This window comes from Phascolarctos cinereus, unplaced genomic scaffold, assembly GCF_003287225.1.
Source record: "Phascolarctos cinereus isolate Bilbo 61053 unplaced genomic scaffold, phaCin_HiC Scaffold_2;HRSCAF=192, whole genome shotgun sequence".
NCBI lineage: Eukaryota > Metazoa > Chordata > Mammalia > Diprotodontia > Phascolarctidae > Phascolarctos > Phascolarctos cinereus.
The window spans coordinates 224,911,878-224,922,964 of NW_027555625.1; positions in this window are offsets into that span (position 1 = coordinate 224,911,878).

Genomic DNA, 11,087 nt, shown 5'->3' on the forward strand with positions numbered 1-11,087 from the left:
CAAAATCAAAAGTCTGGGGGGAAAAAACAAGAAGATGTAAGGTATCTATCTCATAGTGAAAACTGACCTGGAAAATATCAAGGAGAGAAAATTAAAGAATCACTGGACCAGAGGTCCTTTGAGTCAAAAGGCCACACTTGAGGACCTAGAGGGCCACATGTGGCCTCGAGACCACAGGTTCTCCACCTCTGCACTGAACTACCTGAACACTGACCAAAATAAGAGCCTAGACATCCTGTTTCAAGAAATCTTCAAACTGCCCAGACCTATTAGAACCAGAAGGCAAAATCAAAATACAAAAGATCTACTGGTCACCTCCTGGAAGAAACTCCAAAATTAAAGCTTCCAGGTATATTATAACCAAATCCAGAATTGCCAAGTCAAGGGAAAAGATACTGCAAGCAGCCAGAAAGAAAGAATTCAAATACCAAGGAGCCAGGACCATACACAAGCCAGCAACCATCAGTATAAAGCAGCAGAGAACTTGGTATTCAATATTCCAGAAGGCAAAGGACCTATAGGCAAGAATAACTCAGCAAAACTAAAACTAATACTACAGAGAAGTAGTACAGGTGAGATAGAGGACTTCTAAGCATTCTTGATAAAATTATAATAAAAAAAAGGCCAGACTTTTGCATTATATCAGATAGCTTACATTTTCTTCTATTTTTCAGTCTTGATTTTATTCTAATATTTCTTCCCATCTTTGTTGGGTGTATCCTAGGTTTAAAGGATTTCCATTTCTTAGGTAGGATTTACCACTTTCTCTTCTAAACTACTCATTCTTCCAATTCTTTCAAAGAGCTTTTCTTTTTTTTTTTTATCTCTTGCTTCATATCTTTTAGTGATTTATGTAGCACATGTAGAAATTTTTTTTTCTTGGAGTCTATCTGAAGTTTTCACAGAGTTAGATTTGCAATAATTTTTTTTTATACTTGGTATTTTTTTTTTGACTTAACTCTCCAGCTTTCATTCCTAACTGGGGCTTTGTGCCAGAGCCAAGTTCCTAACTCTTCTTCACTTTTTTTTTAATTGGGTGGTTGGTTCTGCTTGGTCTTGTACTAAGGCCCCTGAGTTCTCGTTCTGACCTCCACCTCCCAGAGCTAGGCGCCCTCCTTGGATCTTTGAGCTTCAGGGCACAGGCTCTCCTGGTGTCTCAGCTTCCATCCTGGGCTCTACAGCCATCACTGAGGGGAACAATTACTGTGAAGAAGGGGCCTATTTTCTTGCTACACTCAGGCAGATAAGCCCAAGGGCCCTGGGAATGGTAGTGCCCACCACCCCAGACGACTTTCTGCCTCCAGCTTGTCCCCCAAAGCCATCTTCCCAGGAAGTTTTACGGGCTATGCCATCTGTCTCAAGTGCTTACTATGGATTAAGTCCTGAGGATACAAATAGAAAAGTGGGACAGCCCCTGCTCTTATGGAGCTTACATTCTAATGGAGAACACAACACATACCAGCTTCAGCAGCAAATGGAAAAGCCCCATCATTCAGAATGACTCGGGTTGAGGGTCATGGGCTATCTCCTCATGGATTGAGGGGTGATGGTGGTTTGACTTGCCTAAGACAGGCTGCCTTTTGTCTTTCCCTCAGCTGGTTTGCCTTTCACATGTTTGGCTGTTGGTGGGAACGTTTAGACACTGAGTTCAAATCTGATCAGACACATATTTGCCATATGACCCTGGGTAAGACACTTAACCTCTGTCTGACTCCATTTCCTCCTCTGTCAAAGGGGAAAATAATGGCACTTACTTCCCAAGATGACTGTGAAAATAAAATATGTATAAAGTGCTTTGAAAACCTTAAAGCTATATAGAAGTGTGAAGTAAATGCTAACTATAAAACACTCATTCATTCATGAATTATTCATCATGAACTTTCTCTTCTGATCCCACATCTCTGTCTGCCTTCATTCCCTTCCCAGCCCTGTTCTTAGCTCCTCGGGACTTTTAAAACCATATTCCCTCAGCAGCTAGCTCACCCTGGAACTTGTATCAGCTCTTGGGGCCTCCACTACCTGGAACAGCCTTGCAACTCCATGGCCCACTCACCATGGAATATCTTTCCCCAAGGCCCATCCCCACCCTTTCTTCCACTTTTTGGGGAATTTTTGTTTATATTTATATCTCCAGCATTTAGCACAGTGTCTGGCACGTAAGTGTCTAATGTTTCCTTCTTTCTCAAAATCCGTTTTCTTTGATGATTTTCTCATTGCTTTTTTTTTTTTAGGCAATTGGGGTTAAGTGACTTGCCCAGGGTCACACAGTAAGTATAGAGTGTTTGGTCTGAGGCCGAATTTGAACTCAGGTCCTCCCAATTCCAGGGCCGGTGCTCTATCCATGGCACCACCTAGCTTCCCCTCTGATGATTTTCTAAGATGTGTCTTTGAACATCATACCCCACTTTATCCTGCTTTGCTCCAGTTACTGTTGAAGTGGTGGCCCTTCTTGCCAAGGTCAATACTTTCACTTGTGTCCTTAGTCTCATACATTCCCATCTCATCTTGTAGTTTGTCCCTTTGATTATTTCTTCTCTCTCTGATCTTCAAGCTCTCCTTATCCACTGGCTCCTTCCCCGCAGCCTACAAACATTCCCAGATTTCCTTCATCCTTCAAAAATCTTCTTGACCCTACCATCTCAAGCTAGAATCCCCTATTTCATCTCTCTTTCACAGCTAGATTCCCAGAAAAAGTTATCTATAAACATTGCCTCTACAGACACGCCTTGGAATTATTACAGATTTGGTTCCAGACCATTGCAATAAAGTGAATATCGCAATAAAGTAAGGTACACCAATTTTTTGGTTTCCCAGTGCATATAAAAGTTATGTTTACACTGTACTGTAGTGTATGAAGTGTGCAATGGTATTGTCTTTAAAAAATGTACATACCTTAATTTAAAAATACTTTATTGCCAAAAAATAAAAACCAAAACAAAAACCCCAAAGGAGTTCACCATTTGAGGCTTCAGTGAGTTGTAATCTTTTTGTTGATGGACAGTCTTGCTTCGATGTTGATGGCTGCTGACTAATCAGAGTGGCGGTTGCTGAAGGGGGGGGGGTGGCTGTGACAATTTCTTAAAACAAGACAACATTGAAGTTTGCCAAGTTGATTGACTCTTCACTTCACAAAAGATTTCTCCGTAGCCTATGATGGCGTTTGATGGCATTTTGCCCACGGTACAAATTCTTTCAAAATTGGAATCAGTCCTCTCAAACCTTGCCACTGCTTATGAACTAAGTTTATGCAGTATTTTTCAATATTGTTGCGTCTCAGGGAATATGGAGGCCCAAGAGGGAGAGAGATGGGGGAATGGTTGGTTGGTGGTGCAATGAGAATACGCACATTTGTCGATTAAGTTTGCTTTATTATATGCACATGGTTCATGGTACCCAAAAAATTAAAAAAGATCACCATAACAGATATAATAATAATGAAAAAGTTTGAAATATTGCAAGAATTACCAAAATGTGACAGGCGCAATGTGAGCACATGCTGTTGGAAGAATGGCTGATAGATTTGCTCAATGTATGGTTGCCACAAACCACAAAAAAACAACAAACCAACAATGCAATATTTGCAAAGTGCAATAAAGCACAGCATAATAAAACGAGGTATGCCCATACCTCCTCTCCTCCCTCTTTCCAACCTCTTAAAATCTGGCTTCTGACTTCACCATTTAATTGAAACTGTTCTATGGTTCCCTTCCATTTTTAAATTGCTAAATCCTATGACTTTTTCCTCAGTCCTTATTCTTCTTGACTTCTCTAAAGCATCTTGCACTGTTGACTACCTCTTCATCTTGCAAATATTCTCCTACCTGAGTTTTTCTTATGTCGCTCTTTGTTGGTTCTCCTACCTGTCTGGCTTCTTGTTCTCCTTTGTGGAATCATCATTCATGTCCCACTCCATAAACATAGGTGTCCCCCAGCATTCTTTCCTGGATCCTCTTCTATTCTCGATATACACTTTCTTGGTAATTTCATTGGCTCCCATTGGTTCTATTATCATTTCTCTGCAGATGATTCCCAAATCTGTATTTCCAGTCTTAATCTTTTTCCTGAGCTCCAATCCCACATCCCCAACTGCTTGATGGACATCTTCAATTGGATATTTTATATGCATCTCAAACTCAATGTGTCCCAAGTCAAACTCATCTTCTCTCTTAAATTCATCCCCTCCTTCAAACTTTCTTCTTTTTGTTGAGATTGCCTTCATTTTCTAGTTACCTGGATTCCCAATGTCATCTTCAATATTTCTCCCTCTCTAACCCCCTGTATCTAATTAGTTGCCAAGTTTTGTCAATTCTGCTTCCACAGCATATCTCTCATCTGTCCCCTTCTCTCCAAGCACATGACCGCTATCCTACTTCAACCCCTTATAACTTCTTGATTGATAAATCTTATAGGGAAAGATCTTCAACGTCCCCTGTATGACTCTAAACGTTGAGCTATAATCCAGAGTGTGGTTATCTACGTTGACCTGAGAATTTAGCCAGTTCTCAGGAAAAGATGTGCCTTGGGAACCTGGCCAGTTCAACAGAACATATCAAGTTAATATTCTAAGATGTTTTGCTTGCTCCAGGAACTTGGCCAGTTCCTGGACCAAGTAAAAGCATCTACTAGAATCATGGGCACCCCTGGCACGGGGCCTTCTTTGTTAGAGGCCCTACTTAAATCCTAATTGAGAAGGCCGTCTTTGGATTCTCACTCACGGAGAGGACGCTCTGCCTGGAACTTTCCCAATCAGGACCCTGAAAGCTGTGCCCCGGGAATCCCCAGCTTGAACTTCAGGTGTCGGTGCTTCCCCGAATTGGTGATGTTTTCTTATATGATAGCTAACCTTTGTATTCTTGGCCTGACTATAGTCGTGTTGTTAATTGTATGTTGCTATAAATCTAGCTTTTCTCTACCTGTCTTATAATCTTAATTAAAGCTACCTTCACTTCTGTCTCTAGGAAAGTGTCTTATTGTAGGAGCGAATCCGAACCACATTTTTCTTCCTTAATCACACATTTCTACCTTGGACCATTCCAACATTGTCCTGATTGGAATCCTAGGCTTTCCTTGATTTAGTCTATTCTCCATAGAAATTCAAAAATAATCTCTCTAAAGCACAAGTTTGATCACATCACCTTGCTCAAGAAGTGTTAGTGGCTCCCTATTGCCTCTAGGATAAAATAAAAAAATTGACCCCAGCTTATTTCACAGTATTCTACTTCACACTTATTCCAGTCAAACTGGCTTACTTGCTATTCCTGAATCTGGCATTCCATCTCCCTTGTTTAGGGAAAATCAAGACCCCTGCCACCTGCTGGCTTACTGTTGGACCCTCTCTTCAGAGTAGGGCCACATGCAGGGTGATACAAGACCCCTATTTATGTCCCTTTCCAGAATAGCAGCTAGGTGGTACAGTGGATAGAGTGCCAACCCTCGATTCAGGAAGACTCATCTTCCTGAATTCAAATCTGGCCCCCAGACACTTATTAGCTAAGTGACCCTGGCCAAGTCACTTAATCCTGTTTGCCTCAGTTTCCTCACCTGTCAAATGAGCTGGAGAAGGAAATGGCAAACCACTCCAGTATCTCAAATGGTGTTATGAAGACTTGGACATGACTGAAAATGACTGAATAACCAGAACAGGACATGCATAGGGGGGTGTTGCTACCCACCTCTTCAGTGGGGCCCTGCTCCAGGACCATCTGCAGCGCCAGGGCATCCCCTGGGAACAAGATGTATTCCTCTTGCCTCCAGGCCTTCCATAGGGCAAACCAAACACCCTTGTTTCTGCCACCAGGTAATCTCCTGATTCTCTCAATAGACCTCTCTCCAATCACTGATTCTATTCCTGAACTAACTCCTCAATGATAAAGCACATTCCCATTCCCTTATACTAGCCCTATCTCAGATTCTGAATCTTTGGCTGCCAATATATAAACACATTTCCCCATCCTCAACTTTCCTTTTCCTCATGCCTATCCATGTCAATACAAACCCCACAAGATCCCACTCCAGATCTGCTCAGCCTTTCCACCATGCCCTTTGGAATTCCTGTTCCATAATAAACTTCTCTTTAGTCTTAAACATCTTCCGTTTTCATTCCTTCCATCTTCTGGCCCTCACTGAAACTTGGATCCCTCCTGATGACAATTTCCCTTGCCACCCTTGCCAGCATTGGCTACTGTCTCTCCTACTCCCTGACTGACTGGTTGCAGTGGGAGAGTCAGAATGCTTCTTGCTCCCCACTGTCATTTCCAAACACTACCTCCCTTTATGACCCTCACTATTCTTTTCCTTTGAGGTTCACACTATCCAAATTTATCACCCTAGCCATATCCTGATGGCTATTTTCTTTCTTTTTTATTAATTTATTTTTAGTTTTCAACAATCATTTCCATAAGCTTTTGAGTTTTAAATTTTCTCCCCCTCCTTCCCCAAGATGGCATGCAATCTGATATAGGCTCCACATATACATTCCTATTAAACATATTTTCACGTTAGTCATGTTGCGAAGAAGAATTAGAACCAATAGGAGGAACCATAAGAAAGAGGAAACAAAACAAAACAGAAGAAAAAAAGAGCAAATAGTATGCTTCGATCTGCATTCAAACTCCATAGTTCTTTCTCTAGATGTGGATAGCATTTTCCATCATGAGACTTTTGAAGATGTCTTAGATCCTTGCATTGCTGAGAAGAGCCAAGTCTAATAAAGTTAGTCATTGCACAACGTGGCTGTTACTGTGTACAATGTTCTCCTGGTTCTGCTCACTTCACTCAGCATCAGTCCATACAAATCTTTCCAGGTTTTTCTGAGGTCCTCCTGTTCATCATTTCTTATAGCACAATAGTATTCCATTACATTCATATACCACAGCTTGTTCAGCCATTCCCCAATTGATGGGCATTCCCTCAATTTCCAATTCTTTGCCCTGGTGGCTATTTTCTATCGATCCTTAGGACATTCTCCCTCCTTTCTCGACAAGTGCAATGCCTGATTTACAGTCTTTCTTTTGGACCTCCTGTCCTTATAATAGAAGACTTCAACATAAATTTTGATGCTTCCTCAAATACCCTACTTCTTAGTTTCTCAGTCTACTCGATTCCCATGACTTACTACTCTTTCATCTCATCTCAGTTGTACAGAGATACTCATGTCCTTGAACTTTTCATCATCCATGTGTTCTGCTTCCTTATTCATGAACTCTGAAATTTCATTGACTAATTTTTTTTATCATATTTCTCTGTCTTGTAACCTCTAACTCTATTCTTCATGCTCATCATGACCTCCATCCCCTCTATCCACTTCTTCCAAGCTATCATCTCCCTGCAATGGTTATAGGTACTTTCTTCTCTAGATTGACCCCTTGGTGAACCAACTCTCCACTGTCCTCCCCTTTAGAGCCTCTCACCCCCTTTTCCTATTGCCAATCATACCTTGTCCAACTACAACCTTGGATTATTCCCACCATCCATCTCCTTTGTTAATGCTTAAATGCTGCTGAATGGAGCTGTAAAAACTCATGAAACAATTTTGATTGGGGCCACTAACAAATTTAAGCTATTGAATCTCCATTGGGCCCTCAATGAAGCAAAGCAAGCACATTACTCTTTTGTAATTAATGTGCTATTCCACTTCTCCCCAAATCTGTGCCAAACCTCATCTCTTCAAGCTTCATACAAGACATTATCTCATACTTCAGTGAAAAAAAAAAGTTAAGCTATTTGCTGACAGTTAGTTCTCTCATTCTCCTCCATTCTCCTCATTCAGATATCTTCCCCTACTACCTCTTTTTTCTCTTGAAGAGGTAGCCCCAGTCCTCATCAAAGCCAACCTCTCCACATGTCCACAGAGTGCCTGGCCTGGAGTCAGGAAGACCTGAGATCAAGTGTGCTCTCAGACACTAACTATATGACTCTAGGCATGCCACTTAACTGGTTTGTCTCAGTTTCCTCATCTGTAAAATGGTATAATAATAGCACCTATCTGCCAGGGTTGCTATGAGGATCAAGTAAAATAATTGTAAAGTACTTAGCATAGTGCCTAGCAAATAAATACTATATTATATGCCCTTTTTTCCATCCCATCCCATCCCCTCCTTTCTCCAGCAGATTGACCTCACAATTATCCCCATTCTAACTATGAATCTCTTTCTAGCTACTGGCTCATTCCCTGCTCTTCTATTCTTAAAAAAAGGTCCTCATTTGATCCTATCATGTCCATTAGCTATTATCCTATAAATAAATCTCCCTTTTTCAGCTAAACTCCTTGAGAAAGGTGTCTTATACTAGATGCTTTCAGTTTCTCTTCTCTCTTCTAAACCACATGCTATCTGATTTCTAGCTTCATCATTTAACTGAAACTACCCCCTCCAAAATTAGCAATGATCTCTTGGTAAACCTAATGGCCTTTTCTCAACTCTCATACTTCTCGATCTCTTTGCAGCATCTGACATTGTTCATCACCTCCTTTTGGATATTCTCTTCTAACTTGGTTTTTGTGACAGATGGTTCTCTTTTTTCCTATCTGATCACTCAACAGTCTCCTTTGCTAGTTCATCCAGGTGAGGCCCACTAACTCCAGTTATCCTCCTCTCTCCCCTACCCCTTTCACTCAATACTATTTTGTTCGGTAATCACATCAGCTCCTATGGATTTTTCTTTTTTATGCATGAGGATGATTCATATATACATGTACATATGTGCATGGTTTGTGTGCTTATATGCACACTTATTTACATGTATATTCAAGACAGTCCAAATTCCAACTACTCCAGTAGGCATTTCTGTCCATCAGTTGCTAATGCCTAGTCCAGGGGTGGGTAACCTGCAGCTTCAAGGCCACGTGTGGCCCTGTAGGTCCTCAAGTGTGGCCCTTTGACTGAAGCCATACTTCACAGAACAAATCCCCTTCATAAAAAGGATTTGTTCTGTAAAACTTGGACTCAGTCAAAAGATCGTACCCAAGGACCTATAGAGGGCCACATACGGCCCTGAAGCCACAGGTTCTCCCCCCCTGGCCTAGTCCCTTCCCTCTACTCTGTATATGTCTTATAGCTACCTAGTTATTTGCACATTTTCTTCCCCATTAGAATGTTTCCTGACGGTAGGGACTTTAGTTTTGCCCTTGTGTCCTCCATGTATAGTAGGTACTAAGCCTTAATAAATGCTTGTTGACTGATCAATCCCCTTGGTTTTTAGTGATCTCTCCTTAAATCATTTTTTATGTATTTATCTATTTGTGCTCCACCCACCCCCTAGTAGAACATAAGCTCCAAAAGGGCAAGAACTTTTCATTTTGTCATTTCCAATGGCCTAGCAGTGCCCTTATTAGGGCCCATTTATGGGACTAATGGGGCATTGCAGAATTAGACAAGTTAGTCAGTGCTAAAAGCAATAGGTCCATTTATTTGGTGTATTCAAGGGAAGGTCACATGGCTTAACTAAAGACACCTAATATAGCACCAAGGGAAAGATAAGGACAACAAGGGAAGTTTACTGGAGCAGACTATTAATCCCCAATCCTAGGGGCTGGAACTAACACATCCAGAAAACTGGGAAAGTGAAGAGAAGGGATACAGCCAATATTTGCCAGGGAACCTTGGGGATGCTTCTCCTTAGCCCACAGCAGGAGAAGGGGGTACAAAAATGGCATTATGAAGGCTACTCCCAGGATTGATGGTTATAAGCTTTCACTGGGATTTCTCAGTCCATGGTTCAGGCTAGTTCATGCAGCTCAGGGCTCAGAGAAGCTCCTAGATCAAAATCATTCAGGTATTTGATAAGGAAAGGAACCTTGGCCAAGAAGGTCTACATTGTTTCTAAGCCTGAAGTCATAGGGAAACAATGCAGGAAACTGGAAATTTCTAGAGTAAAAGAGTGCAGATATGTGAAAGTACAAATACAAAAGGCAGGACAAAAAGTAGGGGTGTGTGTGTGTGTGTGTGTGTGTGTGTGTGTGTGTATGAGGAAGGGATGTGGCACAGCTAGGGAAAACAGCCATTGGAAGAGAAAGATTAATCCAGGAAAAGATTTCTCAAGACAACAGTCTTACACATTGTTATTGTTCAGTCGTTCAAATTGTGTCCACCTCTTTGTGACCCTATGGACCTGTCCATGAGGTTTTCTTGGCAAAGATACTGGAGTGGTTTGCCATTTACCTCTCCAGTGCGTCCCCATCTTATAGATGAGGAACTGAGGCAAATAGGGGTTAAATGACTTGTCCAGGGTCACACAGCTAGCATCTGAGGCCAGATTTGAACTCTCAGATCTTGCACGTAGTAGATGCCTAACAAATGCTCATAGGATTGGATTGGATTAGTACCTGGCTCATGGTCTTCCTTTCCACTACTATCCTTAGGGACTTCACTGACAAACCCTTTGACATGGACTATCTCAGCCTCCTCAACTCTCAAGTGCTTTCACTTCACCCCATTTTTGCCACATGTCAATTATGTTCCCACAACAGACCTCACAATCCCTTGTAATTTACACCTCTGAGTGTTTCAGCGAACAGCGAAATTTCACTTTCCAATCACAATCCACCCACCTTGCACACTCACCCCTTTTTCACCCATATCATCACCTACATTTCTAATTCTCTTAGTCTAGCGTCCCTTTTTCCTATACATAGCCTTGATCACACGGTCTGCCATTTTAATGGCTCACTAGCTATTATCCTCATGATCTTCCATTTTCAATCTGCCAATTACCACCATTAGATGTCTTTCTTCCTGTTACAGGACTCCTAAGCACCAATGGAAAGAACTGTCAAATTCAGCTGATTTCACCCACTAAAGATTTATGCTGCATAACCTCAGTTGCTTGACAATACTGCTCTATTTTACTGACATTTTATCTCATTAGCCATAATGACTGTTTTCATTCCCATGTCTCTAACTACAAGTTTTCAATAGATGACCCAGTTTCTTACTTCACACACAAAATTGGAGCTGACTGAATTTCCTTGCTCATCCTCCTACTTTTCTTAAACCTTCACATCATCAACCCTCTCCCTGACAATCACAGAAGAGATATCCCCACTACTCATTAAGGCTAATCCTTCTAGCTATGTCCTTAATCCTATAACC